Source organism: Delphinus delphis, chromosome 8 (assembly GCF_949987515.2).
Source record: "Delphinus delphis chromosome 8, mDelDel1.2, whole genome shotgun sequence".
In the NCBI taxonomy this organism is placed as follows: Eukaryota; Metazoa; Chordata; class Mammalia; order Artiodactyla; family Delphinidae; genus Delphinus; species Delphinus delphis.
In genome coordinates this window covers 94,347,200-94,373,545 of record NC_082690.1, presented here as the reverse complement: position 1 = coordinate 94,373,545, position 26,346 = coordinate 94,347,200, and the positions used below count along the sequence as shown (strand labels likewise).

Here is a 26,346-nt window from a genome sequence, read left to right as displayed (position 1 = left end):
TTAAAAGATTTAGAGTTCAGAATAATCTTTAATATGGAAAAAAATGGGAATCAACCAAATTGTATCATATTAATATACCAATATTCCCATTTAATTGTAAATTCATTTGCAGTATTTCTGTAAATTGAGTTCCAGGTCAGATTTTCATGGTGAAATCAGGAGTAGTTCAATATAATGAAACAAAATTCCATAATTAGAGAATTACACAGAAGCTAGGAATTTTTAAGAATACATTACAACAGGGCTTCCCTGGTGGCGCAGTGGTTGAGAGTCCGCCTGCCGATGCAGGGGACACGGGTTCGTGCCCCGGTCCGGGAGGATCCCACATGCCGCGGAGCGGCTAGGCCCGTGAGCCATGGCCGCTGAGCCTGCGTGTCCGGAGCCTGTGCTCCGTAACGGGAGAGGCCACAACAGTGAGAGGCCCGCGTACCGCAAAAAAAAAAAAGAATACAGTACAACAGAGCTGAATCCTTCATTTGTCCGTATAATAAAACTTACATATTTATAACAGTTCTGTCTTCTATCTCATCTTCGTTTAAATGCAGTTCAAAATATTGCACTTAATTTCTCCTTTAAGTTCAGTTGAGGTGTTCAATTCTAGGTTAAAAAGAAATAGTGCCATGATAAACAAACCTTTGACATTAGAAATTGGGAGGTTTCCAAAAAGTAAAAATTTAATTTCTTTAACAAACAGTATTACCATGACATGAGCATTAACGTTTATATGCTTCAATATTGCATTAACGTTTTCAAAGTGACTTCACATACATTATCCATTCAAATATCATGTTAGCACTCTTATTTTTTCAACAAGGAAGCAAACTCTTTGAGATGAACTTCTTGCCTAAGAACCACTCTGGTGTAGTAGGCCTGTTTCTAGAACCAGGTTGTCTGCACTAAAAATCCAGTGCTCTTTTCTACTCTATCACCTACTTTATAAGAGAACTTAATGCTCACATTTCATGCAACCTTCTGTAAACATATAAAACTAAACCAATCATTTTGAAACAAATGATTGAAAAAATACAGTTTTAGTATTTTTTTTTTAGCTTCAAAAGCTCACAGAAGTATATAAAAACCATCCCACCTCATTTCCTATTCCCACTAATGCAGCTGCAATTTGGAGTGCATTCTTCCATTTCTTTTTCTGTGTAATAAAGCTATATGATGTATACAACACACATACTTTTTTTTTTTAGTAAAAAAACTGTGAAGAGGTAGCCAAGATGGTGGCGTAGGAAGACCCTGTACGCACCTCTTAGCAAGGACACACCAAAATTACAACTACTTACAGAGCAACTATCTATTTGAATGGCCTGAATATTAGCAGAAAAGATTTTTCACAACTGAAGACATCAAGAAGGAACCGCAATGAGACAGGTAGGAAGAATGGAGATGCAGTATAGTCAGGACCCACACACCTGGGTGGGCAACCCACAAATGGGAAAAATATCACAATCATTGAGGTCCTCTCCGTGAAGCAGGGGGCCCAAGCACCACACTGGGCTCCCCAGCCCGAAGGTCGTGCACCTCCTGCACCAGGAAAATGAGCCTCCAGAACATCTGTCTTTGAAAACCAGCAGGGCTTATGTTTGGGAGAGCCAGGGAGCTGTAGGAAACACAGACTCTGCTCTTAAGAGTGTGCACAAAATCTCACATGCCCCAAGTCCCAGCACAGAATCAGTAGTTTGAAAAGAGCCGGGGTCAGACCCACTGGCTCATCTTGGAGAGTCTCCAGGAGAGGAAAGAGGCAACTGGAACTCCCCCCTGGAAAAAGAGACATTGGTGGCAGCCATTTTGGGGAGCTCATTCGTCCCTAATAACACTGCTGCTGGCAAGTGTCCTTTTGTCACCCTCCATCTAGTCTATTAGCACCAGGCACCTGCCCCCACACTTCAGCAGCAGAAGTGGCCCCAATAACCCCTGGACCATGCAGACAGCCTCAAGGGAAGACTACCCCATGCTCCAGCAAGCCCACAGCCACTGCTGGAGGCATTGCCTTGCAGTCAGTCAGTATAGGGGCCAGCCTCACCTACCAAGAGCCCGCAGTAGTCAAGCCCACCACAACAGAAGGGTGTACACATAGGGGGCACCCCTAGAGCATATCATTCTGGTGACCAGAGAGGAGCACACTGCTGAGCCCCATAGAGCAATATGCAAAAGAATCAAACTGGACTACTTTCTCACACCATATAAACTCAGAATGGATTAAAGACTTAAATGTAACTCCTAAAAGTGAGAAAGGAGGGAAGGGGGCAGAGCACAACCATTAGCTGTTGAGGATACAACAGAAACTGGTTAAAACCTATCAGGCCTAAGATGGCAGAAGATTCAACTTCCGGTAGACTTTGCGCCTCATTATACACTCACTGTAACACATGAGCATGCTAAATGACACACCCACAGGTGCCATGACAGTCCCGAGGTTGACCATAAAAGGCCAAAGAGTAGGCAATGTCCCAATTCCTGGAAATCCCCCCTCCCCCAAAATAGTTGGAATAATCCTCCCACTTATTAGTCTATGAACGTACCCAGTCCATAAATACTAACCATTACATATTTCGGCGCCACTGTCACCTTCTGAGAAGGACCACATTCTGCCTATGGAATGTGTATCTCTCTAAATAAACTTGCTTTCACTTTACTGTGGCCCACTCTTGAAATCTTTTCTGCGTGAAGCCAAGGACCCTCACTTGGTGGCCCAACCCAGGAACTCGCCCAAGACCCAGGACATGACCATCCTCTTGTGCCCCATTTTCTTGTAACAAAACCATAAAACTTCTAGAAGAAAATATAGGCAGTATGGTCTTTCTCGTTGGTCTTAGAAATTTTTTTTGGATATGTCACCTCAGGCAAGGGAAACCAAAGCAAAAATAAACAAATGGGACTACATCAAACTAAAATGCTTTCCCACAGCAAAGGAAATTATCAAAAACAAAAAGGCTGCCTAATGAATGGGAGAAGATATTTGCAAACAATATGTCCAATAAGGGGTTAATATCCAAAATATATAAAGAATTCATACAACTCAATATCAAAAAAACAAACAACCTGTTTAAAAAATGGGCAGAGGACCTAACTAGACATTTTTCCAAAGTAGACATACAGACGGCCAACAGGCACATGGAAAGATGTTCAATATCACTTATCATCAGGGAAAGGCATGCAAATCAAAACCACAATGAGCTATCACCTCACACCTGTCAGAATGGCTATCGGCAAAAAGACAAGAAATAACAAGTGCTGGTGAGAATGGGGAGAAAAGGGAACCCTCATGCACTGTTGGTGAGATTATAAATTGGTGCAGCCAGTATGGGAAAGAGTATGGAGGTGCCCCCCAAAATTAAAAATATAATTACCAATTACCATATGATCCAGCAATTCCACTCCTGGGTATTTAGCTAAAGAAGATGGAAACATTAATTCAAAAAGATACATGCACACGAACGTTCACTGCAGCATTATTTGCAATAGCCAAGATATGGAAGCTAAGGGTCCATCGATAGATGAGTAGATAAAAAGATGTAAGATATATACACATATATATATATATCTCTCAACATAGATACATAGAGATATATATGGAATATTACTGATCCATGAAAAATAATGAAATCTTGCCATTTGCAACAACATGAGTGAATCTAGAGAGTATTATGCTAAGTGAAATAAGTCAGACAGAGAAAAACAAATATGTATGATATCACTTAACTGTGGAATGTAAGAAACAAAGCAAATAAAACAAAATGAAAACAAGACTCATAGATACAGAGAACAAATGGGTGTTTGCCAGAGGAGAGGGTGGTGGAGTGGGTGAAATAGGTGAAGCAGGTTAACAGGTACAAATCTCCAGTTATAAAATGAATAAGCCACAGGTATATAATATACAACATAAGGAATATGGCCAATAATATTGTAATAACTTTGTGTGGGGACAGATGGTTACTAGACTTATTGGGGTGATAATTTCATAATGTATGCAATTGGCAAATCACTATGCAGTACACCTAAAACTAGCATAATTTTGTATGTCAACAATAAATATTTTGTATATTTCAATAAAAAAAGAAGAAAAAAAGTACAAACTGTGATCATACAAACATAAGCCACCCACTTTCTTCCTCTACTCAATATACCTTTAAAAAGACATAGTGAATTTCAGGTGAAGTGTTTCTTCACCTAAATGCTTCCTTTAGCAGTGGACTCAGGATTTGCTATCTTTACTCATTTTTTTTTCTAAAATTTCTAGCTACCTTAATTTCTATGACTTTCACCTGGTTCTTTTCTTTCTTCCCTTTATTATATTTGTAAATATATTTGCTATATACAAAAGATTATCTGAAATACATGAGTTAGTTATAAATCAAAATATAATTTAAAAAAAACCCTAAACTCACCATCCAATTCAAGAACCAAAGACTCAAGAAGCTACCCTATCCTACACTTCAGAGGTAAGCACATTCCTAAATGTTGTGTGTCATTCTGCTGTTTTTACATATAAATGTTTTTAAAATACATATACATATAAATACTTTATCACAAATTTATATGAAATAATATATTGTTTAGTTTTGCTTATTTTTGAGATCTATTACAAACCATATTGTAGGGACTTCCCTGGTGGTCCAGTGGTTAATACTCCATGCTCCCAATGCAGGGGGCCAGGGTTTGGTCCCTGGTCAGGGAACTAGATCTCGCATGCCGCAACTAAAAAGATCCGGTGTGCTGCAACTAAGACCCAGGCAGCCAAATAAATAAATAAATAAATAAAACAACACAAAAACCATAGTATAAATGGATGCTGGGGGATGCAACCCAGACACCCACAGCAGGATCAAGACATCCATTTGAGGAGAGTGCTAATTGTTGAGAGCTCACAGCTGTGTCCCTCTATGGGCATTATCCTTGGCCAAAGGGAGCTGCTTTGTCCCTCCTGTGGACAGCCTGCTTCCAGTGCCTGGTTAATGCAGAAGTACAAAAGCCTGGCCCACTTATCTCAATTACAGACATCTCTGAAGGGCCAACCTAGCTTCACCCCTAGCTCCCTGTGGAATTGGCTGAGGCCTCTATTACTGCTGCATTGAAGCTCAGCTTCTCCCTCAGCTTGATCCTGCTTCCCTCATTCTCTTACTGATGTTGTTCCCCAGAGTACTCCATAAATAAGTGCCCTGAAAGCAAATCTCAGTCTTAGAGTCTATTTCCTGGGAAACCTGACTGTTGTAGGTTGAACTATGTTCCCACAAAAGATATGTTGAAGTTCCTGGCATTCCATAAGTAATGGTCCCTATGGTCACCTATGAATGTGACCTTCTTTGCAAGTAAGGTATTTACAGACGTAATCAAATTAAGATGAGGTCATACAGGATTAGAGTGGGCCTTACATCCAGTGACTGTCCTTATAAAGAGATTTGAAACACACAGAAAGACAGAAGAAAGAAGGCCATGTGAGGGAGAGAATATAGTAATGCAGCTACAAGACAAAGAATGCTAAGGATTGTTGACAACCCCCAAACGCTAGGAAGAAGGCTCTTCGCTAGAGCCTTCAGAGTGAGCATGGCCCTGCCAATACCTTGATTTAGGACTTTTAGCCTCCAGAACTGTGAAAAAACAAATTTCCATTCTCTAAATCTACCCAGCTTTTGTCCATTTGTTACAGCAGCCCAAGGAAACTCATACATAGACTTAAGACCTACATTTGTGTAGTCTTCTGGGACTTGCTTTTTTTACTGGACATCATGTTTCTAAGAATTATTCACGTTGTTTACTGTAGCTGTAGCTCTCCATTTTTTCCCCTCAGTATCAATGGCAATATCTCATCAGAGACATAGTAATAATACATATGTGAAAAACTTGATTCTTTCTACAATGATTATTCCTCTGAGGGTGTAGTCTTATTGTTTGTTCCTTTATTTCACATTTTTTGAGAAAAATTCTATATAGATTTTAAAACTCATTACATGTCTATCTTTGTACATATATGTATGTGTTAGGCAGAATAATGACGCCCCCCCCAAAGATTCACATCCTAAACACTGGAACCTGTGAATATTATATGACAACATATTATGATGATACAATTAAGTTAAGGATTTTCAGATGAGGGGATTATTCACATGAGCCTAATATAATCACCCGGGCTCTTAACATTAGAGAATCTTTCCCAGCTTTGGTCAGAAAGGGAGATGTGACTATGGACGAATGGTCAGAGAGATGCAATGATGCTGGCTTTGAAGATGTAGGAAGGGGTCCACGAGCCAAAGAATGTGGGCAGCCTCTAGAAGCTGAAAAAGGCAAGGAAAAAAACTCTTCCCTAGAACCTCCAAAACGAAAATTTTGATTTTAGTACAGTAAGTCCCATGTTGTAATTCTAACCTATGGAACTGTCAGATAATAAGTGTGTGTTGCTTAAAGCCACCAATCTGTAGTAATTTGTAACATCAACAGTAGAAAACTAATGCTGTGTGTGTGTGTGTGTGTGTGCCCTAAAGAAGCATACCTGGTTCTGGCCCCTGCCCTCCTATCTTGTTCACTACACGTAAGCGATAAGGTCCTTCTCTACAGTCCTCAAAAGCACAAAGATCCATACTGCCCCAACCGTACTTTAAGCACCATAAAGTTCTCTTTGTCTTATTCACTAGTATAGCCCTGGTAAACATATAATAGGCTCTCAATAAGTATCCATTAAATGATCGAATGGATTATTATTGTAGAAGGAAAAGTGTAAAAGTTAGTGGCAGGGAGCAATAATTTCCAGCTGAAAAGTAAAATCAGTCACAATTTTTAAACTATATAGCTCATCTGTTGGTTCTACTTAAGTTATAACTCACCGATTTTTCCGTCATAAAACCAAGAATTGGAAAGAAGCTATGCTTTATTAACTCACCTAGCCCAAATCAGTTTGTTTACTATCTGCAGGGGGGAAAGCAAGCTGTTAAAAATAGTACACAATTAGTTGGTTACTATTTGTCTTGCTTTTGGGGCTCACCTGGTAAGTCTACCAACTTCATTGTCACCTCTTACTCAAGAGTGATTTGATCTTAGGAATACCACCTCCTGTTACTCAGTTTACAGGGGATGTTGAAAAGTCAAAATGCTGGGTATGTCTCTGTGAAATAGATAGTTAGTGAACTATGTTCACATTATCTATGTAGGGGACCTAAACATATTTTCCTATCTCTAGCTCCCTTCTATTTTTCTTCATTTTGCAATGAGAATTTTAATAAGCCTCCTCAAAATCTTCTGAACAAGATGGGGAATGGAGAAATAAATAGCTGCCCCCCCCTCTTTCCTAGCACCCAGGTATGGAGGGAACTGAGGGAAGAGCATGCCTAAAGGGTATAAGGCTGAAGAGTTCAAGGAGGAAGAGAATAGCATGACTGGAGGGCAAGGAAAAGGGCAGGAAAGGGAATGACAGGGTTGGGCTTATGTCTGCTCTGCTTCACAATCATCTTGGATCACCCAGGTCAGAAAACAACTCATTATTATATATATTGCAAAATATTTCAAAAACAGAATCTTCTCTTTCAGTAGTATGAGGAAAATAACAGGTCTGAAGTTGTATCACCTTGGACAGCTCTAGTATTTAGTTAGCTCACGTGTAAAATGGGGATGGCAAAGGCCTACCTTTTGGAGAAGACAAAGAGGATAACCAAGAAACCTGAGAGGCCTGCTGGGTTTACATATCTACTAGTGGTGGGTGTGTTGCAGGAAAATGGGGGGCGAGAGGATGGTCATGTCCCAGGTTTGGGGCTGCCAAGTGAGGGTCCTTGGCTTTGCGTAGGAAAGAATTCAAGAGTGGGCTGTAGTAAAGTGAAAGCAGGTTTATTTAGAGAGATACACATTCCATAGGAATGTGGACCGTTTCAGAAGGCGAGAAGCCCTGAAATATGGGGTGGTTAGTTTTTATGGGCTTGGTAATTTCATCTGCTAACGAGTGGGAGGAATATTCTGTCTTGGAGAAGGGGGCGGGGATTCCCAGGAACTGGGCCACCGCCCCATTTTTGGCCTTTGATGGTCGGCCTTAGAACTATCGTGGCGCCTGTGGGTGTGTCATTTAGCATATGCTAGTGTATTACAATGAGCATATAATGAGGCTCAAGGTCTACTGGAAGTCAAATCTTCCACCATCTTGGCCCTAGTAGGATCTTTTTTTTTTATATTTATGTATGTATGTATGTATGTATGTATGTATGTATTTTGGCTGTGCTGGGTCTTAGTTGTGGCACGTAGCATCTTCACTGCAGCATGCAAGATCTTTCTAGTTGTGGCATGTGGACTCTTAGTTGTGGCAGGCATGTGGGATCTAGTTCCCCGACCAGGGATTGAACCCAGGGCCTCTGCGTTGGGAGCATGGAGTCTTACCTACTGGACCACCAGGGAAGTCCCTGGCCCTAGTAGGTTCTAACTAGTTTTTGTCATATCTTCAATGGCTGTGTCATTCTTTTAAAGATTGTGCCCTGCCCCCTTCCCTCCTGTCTCAGGTAGATTATTTGCCTTACCTCTTCCTCATCAACAGTAGTTATTATCACTCAATTTTTTCCTCAGTCAATTCTACAGGTGAAAAAAAGTCTCTCATTTCCAAATGTGTTTTCCAACACTAGTGAGCAATTAAATTAACTCAATCCTGACACTATCTGCTGGAGATAGCATAAGATCCCACAGGCTTAGTCCCACAAGACTGCCCTCACTTCAGACACCAAATGCAAATCCAGGTTGTAATTGCGCTTCTGACTGACTGGTTATAAGTTGGAGGTTCCTACTGAAACAGGAGGAATTATATCCTTTTACAATAAACCAGTAATCTAGTAAGCAAACTGCTTTCCTGAGTTCTGTGAGCCATTCTAGCAAATTAATAGAACCTGAGAAAGGGGTTGTAGGGAAACCCTGCACCTCAGATTGGGACTTGAACCCACTGTCTTTTAATTGAGATCACACACCTGCTCTCAGGACTTAAGGAAACTCAGGTTCTTTATGTCTAGTTGCAGAAAGAATTCAGAGACAGAGTGACAGGTAAGAAGTGGATTCATTTAGAGAGATACACATTCCATAGACAGAATGCAGTTTGTCTCAAAAGGCAAGAGCAGCCCCAGGGCATGGGGGTCATCTGGAAAGTGAGAGTGGCCAAGATAGAAACACACTCCACAGACAGAGTGTGGGCCATCTCAGAAGGTGAGAGACACCGAAATGCGGGGTGGTTGGAACCAGATAGAAGAGATGCATAAAGCAAGATGTGTGGGAAAAGGGCACAAAGTTTCCATGCCCTCTCCAGCTGCACCACTCTCCCAGCACACACACTTGTTCAGCAATCTGGAAGCTCTCAGAACACCATCCTATTGGAGGGCTCGTTACGTAGACATGCTTGATTAAATATTAGGCTGTTGGCAATTGATTCAACCTCCAGCCCCTCTCCCCCCACCCCGAGGTGGGGGGAGGCATGTGACTGAAAGTTTCAACCCTCTAATCACTGTTGGGTCCCCTGGCAACCAGCCCCCATCCTTAGGAGCTTTCTAAAAGTCACCTCATTAACATAAACTCAGATGCGGTTCAAAGGAGCTGGCTATGAATAACAAGACACTCCTATCACCCTTATGGCTCTGGAGCTATTTCAAGGAACTGATTACAGAAGAGCAAATATTATAACAAATGATGCTCGCATTGTTCTTTTCACTTCAGAAATTCCAAGCGTTTGGGGAGCTGTGAGCCAGGAACAGTGCAGGAAGACCAAATATATGTTTCTCATTATAAATCATAATATAATCACACATTGTTTTAATTTGCATTTTTTTTGAGGCTGAAATTTTCTTCATATGTTTATTTGCCATTTATATATTTTCTTTTGCACACTGCCTGTTCATGTCTTTTGCTCACTGGTGTATTTCTCTTTATCCTAATGATCTATAAAAGGTTATTATAAGGTTATTAGCGTAAGGTTATTAAACCTTTTCAAAATGCATTTACTTTTTAAAATATTTATTTATTTATTTGGCTGCGCCAGGTCTTAGTTGCTGCACGCAGGATCTTCGCTGAAGCATGTGGGATCTTTTAGTTGCAGCATGCGATCTCTTAGTTGCGGCACGTGGGATCTAGTTCCCTGACCAGGGATTGAACACGAGCCTCCTGCGTTGGGAGCGTGGAGTCTTAGCCACTGGACCACTAGGGAAGTCCCTACATTTACCTTTTTTGTGGATAATTTCAAACACATGAAAAGGCAGACAATAATTTGATGAACTCCTACACATAATGAACTTCCATAACTATCAACTCATGTCCACTCTTGTTTCATCTATACCACTATCCACTTCCCCTTTCACAAATTATTCTGAAGCAAATCCAGAAAACATATCATTTATAAAAATATTTCAGCATGTATCTCTAAAATTATAATGGCTCTGGAACCAAGCAGGACCCTGTGAGGCTCCCAGGTACAAATCCTTTCTATGTCCCCTGTTTCTTGTTTGTAGGAAATGGGCTTCATTTAACGTCCTAAGACCTTCCCTGAATTCCAAAGGGCAGATTCAAACAATTGCTAATCAGAGAAGTGAGGGAATGCAGAACAAAGGAGGAGCAACCAAGAAACAATAGTGCAGCAACTCGAGCTGGGTCCTGGTTCCTCCTCAAGGATTATACATAACAGTGTCTTTGAATTCTGCTACAGGAACTAATGCCCTGTCAAGGCGGAGGATGGTAAGTTCAGGCTGAGCACAATCCTGGAACACCACTCTAGTTACCTCACCACCAACAAATCAGAAGAAAGTCACACCCCCTGCAGCCACCACCCCAAATTTTGCCTGTAAAACTCCCCCAAAACTGTTAGGGGAAACTCTGACTGAAACTGCCTACCCTGGCCAGGCACCACAGTAGCTATTTGCATGAGTTATTTTGACAGGAGGTCCTGGTAAGGAACATGGAACTAATAAGCTACCACCAACCAGAAGAATTCGGGAAAGGTCAAAAGGTCCATATGTCCTACCAATCTCCCAGAATCCTCCTCACTGGAATCCATCTTGGCTGAGCCATGTGTGCGCCACCAGGAAGGACCCTGAGTCAGAATGATTGGCCAGAGACTACCCAGAAACTAATCCCATCACCATAAAACCCGAGACTGCGAGCCACATGGCAGAGCAGTACTCCTGGGTTCCCTTACCCTCCTGCTTTCCACTGGGCTGCCCCTTCCCAATAAAGTCTCTTGCTTTGTCAGCACACGTGTCTCCTCAGACAATTCATTTCCGAGAGTTAGACAACAGCCCACTCTCGGGCCCTGGAAGGGGTCCCCCTTCCTGCAACAAAACCATTAGGGAGTTCTGGTTTTTTGAGTTCGAGCCACCCATTCTCCTTTTACGTTCTTTGCAATAAACATTTTTCTGCTCCAAACTCCTACGTTAGTCAGGCACACGAACTTGCATTTGGTAACAGCTCTTTTTAAAACTATAATACCACTAAGTCACACACCACATACCATTTTTATCTTTGCAAGTTTCAAACATACATACTTGGAAGATTCATCAAGTTGAGAACATTTTAATGACCAGTTAAAGCAAACAAGAAAGTAGGATTACATGGAAAAAAAAGTTTAAGTCAGCTGCAAAAATAGGTATCTAGCTAACTATACAAAGAACTGCTAGAAGTGAATTGCTGAAGACAGATGTAAAATCAGTAACCAGACTCACCACAAATAAAGAAATCATCAGAAACATGTGTAAAACAAGCCAGCTAGGAAAACAACAGTCCACTTTGTGAATAACAGAAGGGAGAAGAAAAAAAAAAAAAGACTGTGATTATCCTAATGGTGAAATAGCTTCTTCTTGGAGCACAAAGCAAGTGGTCTTTATTTATAGTTGGACACAAAGGAAAAAACTGCTCTTGGTTTTAGCATACCTGTATTAAATGAAAATCAGAGGTGCAAATGACAATAGCTCTTTGGCACACAAATCATCTGAAAATAAAACTATGAAATTGTAGCAGGGAAGAACAAAAGCTGACGCCATGTTGGATCTCTTTCTTTTACTTTGACCTTTGCTTTCCATTATTTTTGTTCTGTCTATAGCTATAGGCATACATAATGGCCTGCCTCAGGGAACCCTGCCCCTCTGCCTGAATGTTAAAATAAAGTGCCTTTGTTCAGCCCACAGGGAAACACCCTGACCCTGCCCACTTCTCAATGGCTGCAGAAAAGAAGAAATTAACACACCCCCTCCCCGAGGCTGGCCAAAACCAGGAGATATTCTGCAAGACTTATGGCCTTTTTACTTTACTTCCTCACCTCCTCCCCCTCTCTGTTCTATAAAGGAAGCTAGCATCCAGACCCCATAAGATGGTACATCTGGGACGCTAGTTCACCATCTTCTTGGACAACTGGCTTTCTGAATAAAGTCGCTATTGCTTGCCTCAACACCTCGTCTCCCAATTTATTGGTCTGTCATGCAGCAAGCAGAGCGAGCTTGGACTCAGTAACAAAACTCTAGTTTTTGTTAGGGAGAAACAACCTTTGCGCAACACATGAGTACTTCCTAGGGCTCTGTTTTCTATTCCCAATCCATACCCTGTCTCTTAGACATTTTTTTCCTTCAGCATTATCTTATAACTACATTCTGCACTTTATCATATGTTTATATATGTGTATTTAATGGAGATATGAATGAATACTCACTCTTTCTGTAAGTTTCTTAACATAGGTCTCTTTTTGGTTTGAATTTGTAGAGAGACCAAAGAGCCCAATTTTAATATTTTCACAAGTTCCTCATAAGTAAAAAACTCATTCATCATTTCATGAATGAGATATTTTGATCATTTAAATGCAAATGTGAAAAAGACTTGATATCCAAAATGGACAATATATGTTATTCATACAAAGCGTTTCATAATCTGGGCTTAACATAAAAGACCCTGTTTTTAAAAATCCAATTAATTGCAAATTTATAGAGAAGACAAGAAAAACAATTTTTGGACAAGATTGTAATTTTTGAGTACAGATTTCCAAGTATATAGAAGACATGGTTTAAAATGTTTGAACATTACCATTTTTTTCTACTTTACTTTCAAAAAATTAACTGATACTGAAAATATATATACAATTATTTAATAGTCCTTTTGCCTGTTTAGATAACTTCCTTGATGTTCTAGGGTTGGTCAAAGTTGGAGGTGCAAAGTTGGAGATCTTGGAGTTAATCCATTCTTTCTTTTAATCATGAAATGAAAATTTGGGGACACCAAGATAGAGACTAATCAAAGAATTTCACAGTCTCTTTATTCCCTATTTAATATAGGTTCAAACACTATCAGATGACCTGTTTTACCTTCCCTGCCTCAAGGTGGAAATATTCAATAGTCTAAGTGGTCCTGAACTCCTGCTCTGGGGCTGCTCAACCAGTAGATGGGAAATTTTACATACAGGCTATAGATGGGATGAGATATTCTGACCCTTTCCATACCCCAGGGAATGTACTGAGGATCCATGTTTAGTTACAATTTTGCCCTTGTTATAGTCTCATTTCAACTCTCTTCTGATTTGGGATACAAGTAAGTGTCCTCTTAATCAAATTTAGGGAGATTTTTAATAAATCAGACCTAAGGGGATCAATTGGGGGATTTATAAACATTAGTCAATATCCTTCAGAGTGAGTATAATCCTCGTTTTATAGTAAAAGGAAATGGTGAACTTGGTCTACCTTAGTGCTAAAGAACATTGCTCTAAATTTTTAATCTCGTCCATTTCTGATGAGAAGAAATAATACATATGGAGGTAGCAGATTTTCAGATCTCATTTGCACAATACCACAAAAATTCCACTTGTCCCTCATTTGTCAATGAGATAGTGAACAATGTATTCTATTAACCCAGTTTCAAAATAAAAATAGAAGCAAAAGCTAGAGTGCATACTATATTGTAATCTGCCTTTGTACTTAAAGTAGTAAACATTTTTCCAAGTCATATTTTCTATATAACTTTTAACGGCTTGACAGACTCCACGTATGGATATTTCATAGATAGATCTAAATATTCTATTCCTGGGCATTTAGGTTGTTTCAAGTATTCAGCTATTATAAATAAAGCTGAAACAAATACTAGTATGTATTTATACACATCTCTGATTATCTTATATTAAATTCTTAGAAATGCAATTACTGAGATGTGTTGCAAATATTTTTTCCCAGTCTTTGGCTTACCTTTTCTTTCTTTTTTTTTTTTTTTGGCAGTACGCAGGCCTCTCACTGTTGTGGCCTCTCCCGTTGTGGAGCACAGGTTCCGGACGTGCAGGCTCAGCAGCCATGGCTCACGGGCCCAGCCACTCCGCGGCATGTGGGATCTTCCCGGACCGGGGCATGAACCCGTGTCCCCTGCATCAGCAGGCGGACTCTCAACCACTGTGCCACCAGGGAAGCCCTCCTTATATTTTTTTTTTTGAAATTTATTTTTTTATACAGCAGGTTCTTATTAGTTATCTATTTTATACATATGTCAATTCCAATCTCCCAATTCATCCCACCACTACCCCCACCCCACCGCTTTTCCCCCTTGGTGTCCATGTTTGTTCTCTACATCTGTGTCTCTATTTCTGCCTTGCAAACTGCTTCATCTGTACCATTTTTCTAGATTCCACTAGGTATTCCTTGTTGTATTATAGATACTAGCTCCTTGTTGGATTTAGACATGAAAATATATTCTCCAATAGTGCCATCTATTATAAATTATGAAATCTTTTTCTTCTCAGTACCTTTTTCCAGTGATCTGTTGATGCATAATGAAGCACTCAAAACCTCAGAAGCTTAAAACAAACCATTTTATTTTGCTCATGATATTTTTGGGTCAAAAATTGGGAGGGGCTCCACTGGGCGTTTCCCCTGATTTACACAGCAATAGCCAAGGCAGCTGGGGCTGAAAGGTCCACTTCCAAAATGACTTCACTTACACTTTACTTCTTCAGTTTCCTTGGTGCTCCTTGGCTTCTCTACTTGATGTCTCAGTCTCCAGGGCCTATTTTTATGACCTTGGACTTCTCACAACATGGTGATTTCAGGGTAAATGGATTTCTTATGTAGTGGCTGGCTTCCAAGAGGCAGGAAACAGAAGTCAGGCAAGGTAAAAGTCACACCTGGAATTGGGACACCATCACTTCTACCGTATTCTCTTGGTTGAAGCACTCAAAGGCCCTGCCCAAATTCAAGAAAGTGGAGAGATGCCACCTTTTGATGACAGAGTAACATCACGTTGTAGAAGAACATGTGAGCTGGGAGATATTGTTGTGGCCAACTTTGGAAAACAGTCTGCCACATTATTGATTTTTTTTTTTCTTCTGTGAGTTGTCAAACCATGGCTTAGCCCTTCCATCTTTTCCTACTGATTTATAAAAACTTTTTATATTACATATCTCAAAACTTTTCATTTATAAAAATTATGTTTTTTCCAAGTTTTCCTCCTCAGGTAGAAGAATATAAGATAGTTTCATTTACTTCACTGTTTCCTTCTAAAAGTCTTTTGTTAGGATGAAAAAATTACTGAAATCTATATATCTCAAAAAATTAATGATATATGTTATAGGAGCTTCTCAAAGAATAAACCATTTCACAGATATCTTTAAATTAATCCCATTATATTAAAAATTCAGGGACTTCCCTGGTGGTCCAGTGGTTAAGACTCTGTGCTTCCAGTGCAGGGGGCATGGGTTCGATCCCTGGTCGGGGAACTAGGATCCCACATGCCGCGTGGTGCGCCCAAAAAAAAAAAAAAATTAAAATTGTATAATAAAATTAGAACAAATGGCACCAAAAGTTTAAAATCACTGATGTCTTCATTTTAACTTTCTAATACAATGGGCCTTTTCTTTCCCCTCATAAACTGCACATACGCTACACCTTTGTTTAACACTAAAATAAAAAAGCTGTCCACTCTTTTAATACAACTTCATTGACAATATGGTCCTCACCCCCTCAAAAACACTTCTTTAAAAACAATTTAAAATCCAGAAACATGTATTTATTTCAGAGTTAAAAAAAGCAAACTACAAAAGCAGTTTACAAATAATTTTTTTTGGTTAGTAAATACACACAGAACTGCTTTCTTCTATTATGTGAATTCAAGGACTTCTAATATTGTCTCAATAAAACTTTTCACAAATACTTATTTCATGAGAGTGTCAGGCAAGAAATAATACTGTCTTCAAGCAAGACTTGTCTGAAAATGACAAGTCATGCATCGATTGATTAACTAAAGACTGTTAATAACAGAAAAACAAAGTAAAGCTGTATGTCCTGGAGTTTTTGCACGCCAAATTCTGGCACTTTGTGCTCAGGTTTAAGGTAGTTATTAACTCATTTTTCCCCAGCACATAGAAATATAATATGCATAGCATTTTAATTATAAAACTATAATATGACAAGTATCCTTTATTAAAATAATGTCCTTATTACAAATATTTCAGATAAAAATGGTTTTTAAAGTTGAAGCAAATTAATTTGGAAAAACAAATTCCAAACTAAACAAAAATGTTTAGTAAGTTCTAGAAGCACACAGGCACACTGAAGGAGAAAGTCAAACAAAAAGAAAAACAAGGAAGGCAGAGGACACAGCAAAATGACCTCTTAAGGTCTTCTGAAGCTTTCAGATATAGCTAGAATCCTTTAAGTGGCAGGATATATGCTTGTGACCTTGTTTTCTTTCAAATGGAAATGAATTAACGTCTTTTAATTTCGACAGAGTATTTTGAAGTAACTGTTGGTTTGCTGTGTCTTGCCCATAAAAATCATATGAGTAATACTCTGACTTCAAAAAGTAAGGCCCAGCAGAGCAGAGATAATGTATTCTGTCCTAGAAATATATGTAGGAAGAATCAGAAAATAAAATTGACAGGCACGTAAAAATTTTAAATACCTTTCCTCTTTCTCCCAGGAAGGTGGAGGTGAGGGGTGGAGACACACTGTGTGTTCAAGAGTATCGCAATCTAAAAACAAATGTATTAAACAGAAGAAAACAAAATACACATACAAGTGCACAAAGTACAATCAATAACTCTTCCTCTTCAAATAATGTAAATGAAAAATCAGGGCCAAATTCTGAATGGGTGATTTGTTGCCTTGTACATGCAGTTTTGCCACTCACAAATGTTCACAGATGCAGAAACACATTAATAAGAGATGCTTACTTTCAGCAAAGGGAAATGGAATAGAAAGGACTCGAGAAAAAGCCTCAAATAGATACTCCTACCCCCACCCCCACAAGTGTTTCCAAATTTTGGCTACAATCTAAAATAAAAACTTAATTTTTTGTTATCTTCCGAATTCTATTACCACGTACCTTGGAGATATTGCAGGTTCGGTTCCAGGCCACCGTGATAAAGCGAATATTGCAATAAAGCAAGTCATGCAAATTTTTTGGTTTCTCAGTGCATATAAAAGTACTGTTTACACTACACTGTAGTCCATTAAGTGTGCAATAGCATTATGTCTAAAAAATAATGTACAGACCTCAACTAAAAAATATTTTATTGGGACTTTCCTGGTGGTCCAGTGGTTAAGACTCAACACTTCCACTGCAGGGGGTGTGGGTTCAATCCCTGGTCAGGGAACTGAGATTCCGCATGCTGCGAGGCAAGGCAAAAAAAAAAAAATTTATTGCCAAAAAATGCTAACCCTCATTTGAGCCTTCAGCAAGTCAGAGCAGTAACATCAAAGATCACTGATCACAGATCACCATAAAAAATATAACAATAATGAAAAAGTTTGAAATATTATTTGAATTACAAAAAGGTGACACAAAGACACAAAGTAAGCAAATGCTATTAGAAAAATGGTACTGGACTTCCCTGGTGGTGCAGTGGTTAAGAATCCACCTGTCAATGCACGAGACACGGGTTCAAGCCCTGGTCCAGGAAGATCCCACATGCCACGGAACAACTAAGCCCATGCGTCACAACTACTGAGCCTGCGCTCTACAGCCCGTGCTCTAGAGCCCATGTGCCACAACTACTGAAGCCCACACACCTGGAGCCCGTGCTCCGCAATAAGAGAAGCCACCAAAATGAGAAGCACGTGAACCACAATGAGAAGTAGCCCCCACTCGCCACAACTAGAGAAAGCCTGCTCGCAGCAACGACAACCCAATGCAGCCAAAAATAAATAAATACATTAAAACAAACAAACAAACAAACAAAAACCCGCCAAAGCTGCTAAGTGCAATAAAGTGAAGCACAGTAAAACACAGTATGCCTGTTATCTGGAACTAAGCTTGTATCTCTTTTTTGAATGAACACCAGAACACCAGAAGGCTTTCACTTATAACACCTAAGTCAAGAAACTTACCCTTTGGCTTATGTCTCATTGAAAGGAGTTTCATCAAAACCATGCAAAGCCTAAGTTTCAAAAAGACAGCTTTTGACATACCTATCCAACACACAACCTTAGGGATCATCTTCTCCAAAAGGCAGTGGATTTTGCCATATTTTTTTCTGAACTACTGTTGACTTTACGTATTACAAAACACATTTTATACCAGCAGCAGAACTGAAGTGATGGAGATGGAAAGCAGAGTACAAAATAAAGGCCTCAGGGGCCAAATGTTAGAATTCTTGGGTGTAAAACCTCACCATTTCGTCAAGAGATGTGTCTACTCGTAAATGTCCAGAAGGGTTCTTTGCAAATGCATTGAAGAGTTTATCTCTAAACTTATAAACACCCATCCACTCTCAAAGCACCTTCTTATGAACCATCTGTTCTGCTTAACGCAAGTCAAAGGTAACTTGGCAATTTAAAATTAATGTATCTTCTTTCAAAGCAAATTGTGCTTGTGGTTGGTTTTGAATGATTCTGAATGATTCTACAAATCTACAACTTCTAGCCATCCAGTTTTCCTAAGATACAAGATCAACCCACCAGTTACTCTACTGCATCACCAAACCATAACAAATGTGGACAACACAGACCATTTAAAAGTAAGTTTCTCAATCTTTTTTCAACTCGAAAGTTAGCTAATATTCTGAGACACATTGGGGTCAGGTCAGAGGAAAGGAAAGAACTTTATGTATTACAGAACACATTTTACATCAGCAGCAGAATTGAACTGACGTGACTAGCAAGCCAACAATATCAGTCTACCAATTTATACCCCAAACCACATTCAGCAGAAACACACAAACGCACCCAGCTTTGCTACTTTTTCTACCATTAGTAAACTCTCAAGTAGTCAAGTACTAAGCAAACTCAGACGAGGAAAATTATGAAATCCTACTTCATTACAAAACATCAAACGGCTTTTTAATGATATATGAAAGTGGTCCAATGCAATGACACAGAAACAGGTTTTAGATGCTCCAAAATACCAAGAAAAAAATGGAACATAATTTTTTTTACTCTCTCTATAAATAATTTCTGTAACGTGGCCTGCCCCCCAAACTAAAAACTGATAGCTGATTTCCAAACATCTATTGTACATTATTTCAAATCCCCTACTTCACCAAACTTGAGTGAAAGAACTTTCTAGACACCAGTTCTACTTAGGGGTGGGGGGGAAAGCTTTTAAATAACCTTGTCTGAGAAATGGCTTTTCATGGCCAGTTAGGTCTCAAGTTACATAGACAACAACCAAACTATAAGGCAGAATTTATGGACCAACACATGGTGGCAGAAATAGTGAGGTCCAAGTTCTTGCAGTAGGTAAGGCAGGTGCTGACCTGCTTGGCAATCTGGTGTTATCTGGAGATGCTAATACGTGAAGTTACATGTCAGTGCACAGTGTCTCCTTTTGCCTCATGTTGAGAAAATACCCAATAACAAAGATCAAAGTGTCCCAACATGCAGAAGCACCCTGTGAGCCAAGAGTCAGGTAACACAGGTAAAAGTAAATCTGATTCCCAAACAGTTCCCAAAGTTCCTAAACAACTTCAGAGCACCAGAGAAGCCAAAGGGGCTTACTCCCTAGAACTAAAGGTAGTACCTGTGATACTGGCATTTGTTTTAAATCCATTTTTGCAGACAGCTTTCTACAGACAGCTGCAAAACACTCTTCTGAGAGCTCCAAAGATTTAAGAACACATCCAAGTTAGCAGAAAAGCATTTCACAAGAAGGAACTGCCTGCCACTGCCTCACAGCATTAGCAAACAAGGGCAAGGTTCACCACATGCAAGAGACAGGGAATCACACATTCACGACCGACAGGCTTACAACTCATACAGTTTCTTACACCTAAAACAAAAGACAACATCCAAGCTACTGCTGTCCACCCTTTCCAAAATCCCAGCTCTTGCATAAATCCCACCAGACCCAAGAAAACGAGCCCAACCTCACCCCAAACAGGGTCGTGAGCATCACCGACTACGTGGAGAGTGGAGCGCTGTAAGAAACGCGGGAGGGGCGCAGGACACACACCACAACAAAACAGAGGCGACTCCAAAACTCTCAGGCGCTAACCATTTCAAAGGCACAAGGCCAGACGGCCAGGGTCCGGCAGGCTGGGGCCCCTCATCAAGCCGGTAGCCGCCAGAGGACCCCCCCACCAACCCCCGGCCAATCTAACGACAGGAGGCCCTCGAATTAACCCGTCAGGCCGCTCTCCCACCTCCCAAGCACACAACTAACAGGCTCTTGATAACCTGGGGGCTGTTGGGGGCCCTCTAACGGTACAGAGAGCCCCCCAAGCCGTCCGGAATGGCAGGATCCCCCAACTCCTGCCTTGGCGGCGGCCATCACAACGAGAAAACGGACTTTTACGACAACTCCCACAATGCCCGCGGCCTACAACTCCCAGAGTGCGCCGGGCGGCGCCGCGGTTAACCCTATCGTGGCGCCGGGGCTGGCGAGCCCTTCTCCTCTCCCCCTCCCAACTCCCAATTGTTGCACTTACTTTTACCCTCACAGTCCGAAACTAACTTTGGAAATTTTGTCAAGCAGCTACAGTTATGCTATCTTGGTGCCTTCTTTCATCATACAAACAACCTCAGCTGCCCAGAAAATTATCCCTGACAGAGAACTTTTTGTTATTTCCAGAGCTGTCCTCACAGTGCCAAATGTTTATCATTTACGGGGACATTTAACTTCAATTAATCTTCCCCTTCGCGCTTATAATTTTCTGGCATTTTTATGAATTATTATAGCCTAGAGCTTTTGGTACTCAACTTTATTAATTTAAAATCTGTTTTCTAAGTTCTGGGAATCAAGAGAGAAAGACTATCCTGTAACTGACCACAATGTTCTACATCTCTCCATTTTATAAGACGAATTTCCTCAAATATTTGACTAAGAAATTCATGCAACTCTAAATAAGTCCTAATAAGACAAATTAGTTGTGGGTAATATATCTTTTAAATTTCAAGTTAAATTTTTTTTAAGGGAAAACCTCATGTGCCAACATACTTTGCTTTCCCTTTTCTCTTCTATTGATAGACAATCAGATATAGCATAAACTGCTGCTTTATTCCTTTCTGACTAAAATATCAGCAAACAACAGGTAAAGAAACATTTTAATATAATCTGAAAAATAAACGAAGACTTCATACTTTCAGAAAACTGCACAGCACATCTTTTTCTCACGAAAGAACTCCTTTAAAGTCTTTTGCATTTTAATTAAAAGTAAGGTTTAAAATACATTTCTTTTAAATATATGGCCCATAATTTCAGTAAAGATGACAATCACATTTAGAGCTCACTGTATCACCAATATAAATTAAGTGTCTAAGCTGTACTTACACAAACTAAATTACTCAGACGTGTAACTGACTGACAGACAAAATAATTGTTTGGTATTTGACGCATGCACTAAAACAACAACTGGAATTCTCCTAAAGTATCTGCTCTTTTTCTTATACCCAAATATAAAATAAAATGTACACAATGTCTGATTTTTCCATTGGAGCATTTTGTCATTTGAAAGAGCACTCAAAATGTATCCTGAATTTCAAAGCACAAAACTCAGAAATCCTAATACACAAACAAAAACCCAAAGCCTTCTTGGAAAGATACATCATCAGCAAAACTCTATTCTACAATATTCTATTTTAAATGTATCTTTTAATATTACATTTAGCTTATTAGTAAATGTTTTGATCTAGTAAACTACAATGAGAAAATATTTCTCCATCATTTATTTTTTTCACTCATGTTACAGTACGTAGTTTCATTAACAGTTAAGATTAATGCTACATACCAAGACATAAAAAATTATACATACATATATGTTTTGAATTTTAGTTCATTATACTATTTTAGCTTCTGTATTTTTCTAATTTTCACTTAACACTTCAGTTAGAATTTAGGTAGAAGAAGTTGCATTGTTTTCCCCCTGTTTTTTAATAGCTGCCAGACCATAAGAATTTAATGCATATTTTATATATTATTCTCCTGATGTTAAAATATATGATTCATAAGAAAGGCTAAGATACAAGTCAGAAATGAAACTTATCTCCTCGTATATGTATTACATGCTTACAACTCTCTTCTCAGTGCTATGAGATTATATTTTCCATTAGGAGGTTAGTCATTTTTTTCTTTGCTTTGCTTTTATCTTTCAAATTATAAGATTTAAAAATTAGTATATTAAAGGGCTATATTTAAAGATTAAAATAGAAGTAATTTTATTTCTTTTTAGGTTACCATAATTCTTCTTTTAAAAATAACTTAGAAGTTTAGTATATCCCAGTTACGTAATTTAAGTAAGTCTTAACCTATATACTTAATATTAACGTGAGTTTCTTTATAATATAACAAATGTATTCTAGAAATGAATTTGTCAAATTCATACCAAAAATTTAGTAGTTTTCTCCCAAAGTTTTAGATTCTGTTTTATCACATGAATTTTTACGTGTAGTTCTTAAAAACCTAAACCTCTATACTATGATTTTTTTTAAATATTCACATGTAACGGTATTAACGTATTTAAACTTAGGGTAAATCTTGTTTATTCTTGAGAATATGTGTTAATAGAAGTCAAACACTGCAATCTATTTCTTTTTCCAAATGTGGTACTGGTGACAAAGCTAGAATGTACAGATTTGCAGATTTTACAACAGATTCTATATATAATTTCAGTAACTACTTCTTTTATCCTTTTAACTTCATAAAATGCTACAATGCATCTCTAAATGTTTGTTTAGACGTTTTAATTGCAGTTTTAGTTTATTTGCTTTAAAACATCTGATTTTCATATACATAATTTATACTGTTCATGCAAGTAAACTGCACTAATAGAATTACTGCCAAAAACAGAATGAGTTGCTAATATTCTTTTTTGCTCAAAAAGTTAGTGTGTCTTTTCTTTTCCGACATTACCAGTATGACACAAGCAAAAACTGAAAAGAGGTCACACACAAAGGACAGGTTCTTGCCTGATTAAACTAATTGGTTATATTTACGTTATAACCCTACAAAGCAATATTGTGAGTCTATCCCAGAGTTTAAGCTTCTCTCTCAAATCTTAATTAACTTTAATTCATTGGCCTGCTTTTAAAGCAGTGACCGGTCTTTCAAATTTATCAAAATAGTCTACTTTTTTTTTATAGTCTACTTTTTTTATTACCATACACGTTTACATTTATGTTTAGGAATATTCTAGCTGTCTGAAAAATCTCTAGTTTCTGATTTTGCTAAATATAATTTTAATTTTATGCCTTAAATACTTAGAAAAGCTGGATGATGGGAATCCTATTATCATGTCAGCCTATGAGAAAGTGCAAAAAAATTTTTGCATTCATTTTTTTCCAAGCAATTGATCTTTTTAAATCAAAATTTTCCTCCTAATTTGTTTTATTTAATTTAAAAAATCTTGCTTTCTTTCCTCTTCATAATGTTTGACATCAGTTAGGATAAGCAAAGCTTAAGTACATGTTACTTCCTTTCCCTAATCGAAATGCTCTCTTTTCAACAGATGGATAAACAATGGAAAACGTTTCCTTACCTAAAGATGAAATGTTTCACTTTCAAAAAGAATCTTCAAGGTTTGTCTGGAGATAAGACTTTTTACATTTTCCTGTGGAAATGAAAAAGATACAGGTTAATGATTATGTTCACGTCTATTCTGTAAAAAATCATAATAGGATGATGGATATTTGAATCTTTTTAGTCTTAATTTTAGAGAGCAAGGCCTAAATAGAATTTAATGAAATCAATGCTGTCAAATAAAAAACCATCTTGTTTTACAGTTTAAATTTTATCACAGAACCACCACAAGGTAGTAGTTTCTTATACTTGTTCTGCGTTTTATTCTGCCATTGATTTTTCTTGTTTTTATGCATACGGCTCAATAGTTTTAATACTCTTTCAATATATTGAAGTCATTAACTATATCTGTTTTTAAGATGTTTTCTAATACATAATAATGCCTCCTTTATATATAGTTTCTATAGTCTAAATTTCAAATAAATATGTGAAAGAAAAAAATCCAAACTCTAAACTTTCTTTCAAAAGGCTTTTTCTAACTTCAAATCAATTTCCCCCGAAAGAGATGTGTAAAACACTACCTACTCTAAGGCAGAAATACTAATACTCTAAGACAGAGTAGGATTTAGGCTGAATTTTTAAAAACAATTATCCTGCTCCTCCCTCTTCCTCTTTGTGCTCATAATTTTTTCTCCACTTTAATTCAGGATTACATTCATTAACTCACATCATGCCTTCTCTCCAAAGAAAAATTACCTTCGGCTTGGAAAACTTTCAGATCCCTTACATTTTCCCTTAATTTCACATAAGGATCTACTATTTCAAACTGAGTATTAATGAGTGTTAATTATGCTGTTTCTCCCCGAATTTCTTTTCCTAGACCTGTTTCTAATTCTTCCCTCTATATGATTCTACCATACCCCACTTAGCTATTTTTTTTTTTAACACCACCAAGATTTGTCTGACATTTCTTTCCCCAACATTTTAGGGCATATTCCAATTTTCTTTTTGGGTTTTGATGCATATATCACAGTCTGGCTAATGGTACCTCCCCATACTCGAAACATAAATAATTTCACTCCCTACTAGAGACTTGTGGGCTTTCACTCAACAGACCCTAGAAATTTCCTGTTCTTCGCCAGGACATCCATTTGGGATTCACATATGGATGAATAAAGTTGGAGAGTGAAGGTGAATTAGATCCACAAGAAAGAATGCCAACCACAGATACCATTATTCACATCACCGAAAGTATCCTGCTCAAACTACCTTGACGCTTTAGAGTTTTAAAAATTCACACGCACAAGCACTAAAAAATTCCTTTCCTCATGTTACCCTAGACTATCTTCAATTTCCTAAGCCATTTTTTCCAAGTATGTAAACTTTGTGGTATAATATGCACGCGCAAAGCAAAGGTTTCTTTTGCAGGTAGGAAAGTTGGCCACTCACAGACCCAACCAGTTTCTAGGTCAGAAGCAACGTGACCTCCGGGGTCTCTACCCAGACTAAAAGCTTGAGTTCTGCCTCTCATTTTGCCCGTCACATGCTCCCGAGGGAATGAAGATAAGCATATAACTACACCGTGCCTCAGTTTCTTCATCTCTAACTTCATTCCCTGACTCAGTACAACAAGCAGACGCTGAAGTGGGAGTAGCCAGGGAAGGCAGAATCAAAAGGCCAAAAGAAGAGAGACTTAAAGTAACCTGGCATCTATTCCTCAGCTCCACCCATTTCCCTGAAGCCTCCCAGCAATGGCGGTGGGCTGTGGCGTTGGGTGAGGTTGACGGGAACAAAGTGGACAGTCTCCAATATCTCCAAACCCTACAACAGTGCAGGCAATGAGGGTCAGAAATAACAGCAATGTTTTTCTTTTCTTAATAAAAAAAAAAAAAAAAAAAGCCAGGCTAAAAGCCTCTTTCTAAAATATTGACATGGTAGGTAAATGCTTTTTATAAAGAAGAATACACAAGTGGGTTCAGAGCCATAAAAATCTTATCTTTCCTTCAGCCTCAGTGCTATTGGCTTCTTTTTCTCCATGTAAACAGACAAACTAGTCCTCATTCAGTAACCCAACGCTCTCGTAACTGGGGAGCAAGCACAGTGGGGAGCCTTTAAACCCCTCAGAGAAACTCCCTCCAACCCAACCCTGGCTCAGTGAATTGTGAAGGAAACTCAGCAAAGCGTTATTAGTGTTTGGGAGGATTCTGCCCCTCCCCTTTCAGAACTCCACGCCAAATTAATCTGACTCATTAGATCCTATGGAGACACTCCATTACATAAAAGAAAGCACTAAGCTTAAACTTAGTTAAAAGTGATTTTTTTAAAAAGCCAAGATATATTCATCCTAAACAGTAACAGATTAACATTAACTGCTTACCAGTTTCAACACCAGCTGCAAACGGGGTTGATTCTTCATTTGCTGCAACCATAAACACTGCCAAACTCTCCCCCAAACTTCCTTTTCCTTTTAGAAACCAAGTTCCTAGAAATAAT

At 38.7% G+C, this 26,346-nt stretch overlaps 2 long non-coding RNA genes across 2 annotated transcripts; both read right to left on the bottom strand.

The window, feature by feature from the left end:
- Nucleotides 1-26,346, bottom strand: LOC132429183 (uncharacterized). The gene is made up of 3 exons (XR_009520309.1): nucleotides 26,231-26,346; nucleotides 23,873-23,944; nucleotides 1-597 (listed from the first exon to the last, which is right to left on the bottom strand). It is a non-coding gene; the product is annotated as an uncharacterized lncRNA (long non-coding RNA).
- On the bottom strand, nucleotides 14,707-20,655 carry LOC132429880 (uncharacterized). Its single transcript, XR_009520405.1, has 3 exons — nucleotides 17,287-20,655; nucleotides 16,864-16,933; nucleotides 14,707-15,146 (listed from the first exon to the last, which is right to left on the bottom strand). It is a non-coding gene; the product is annotated as an uncharacterized lncRNA (long non-coding RNA).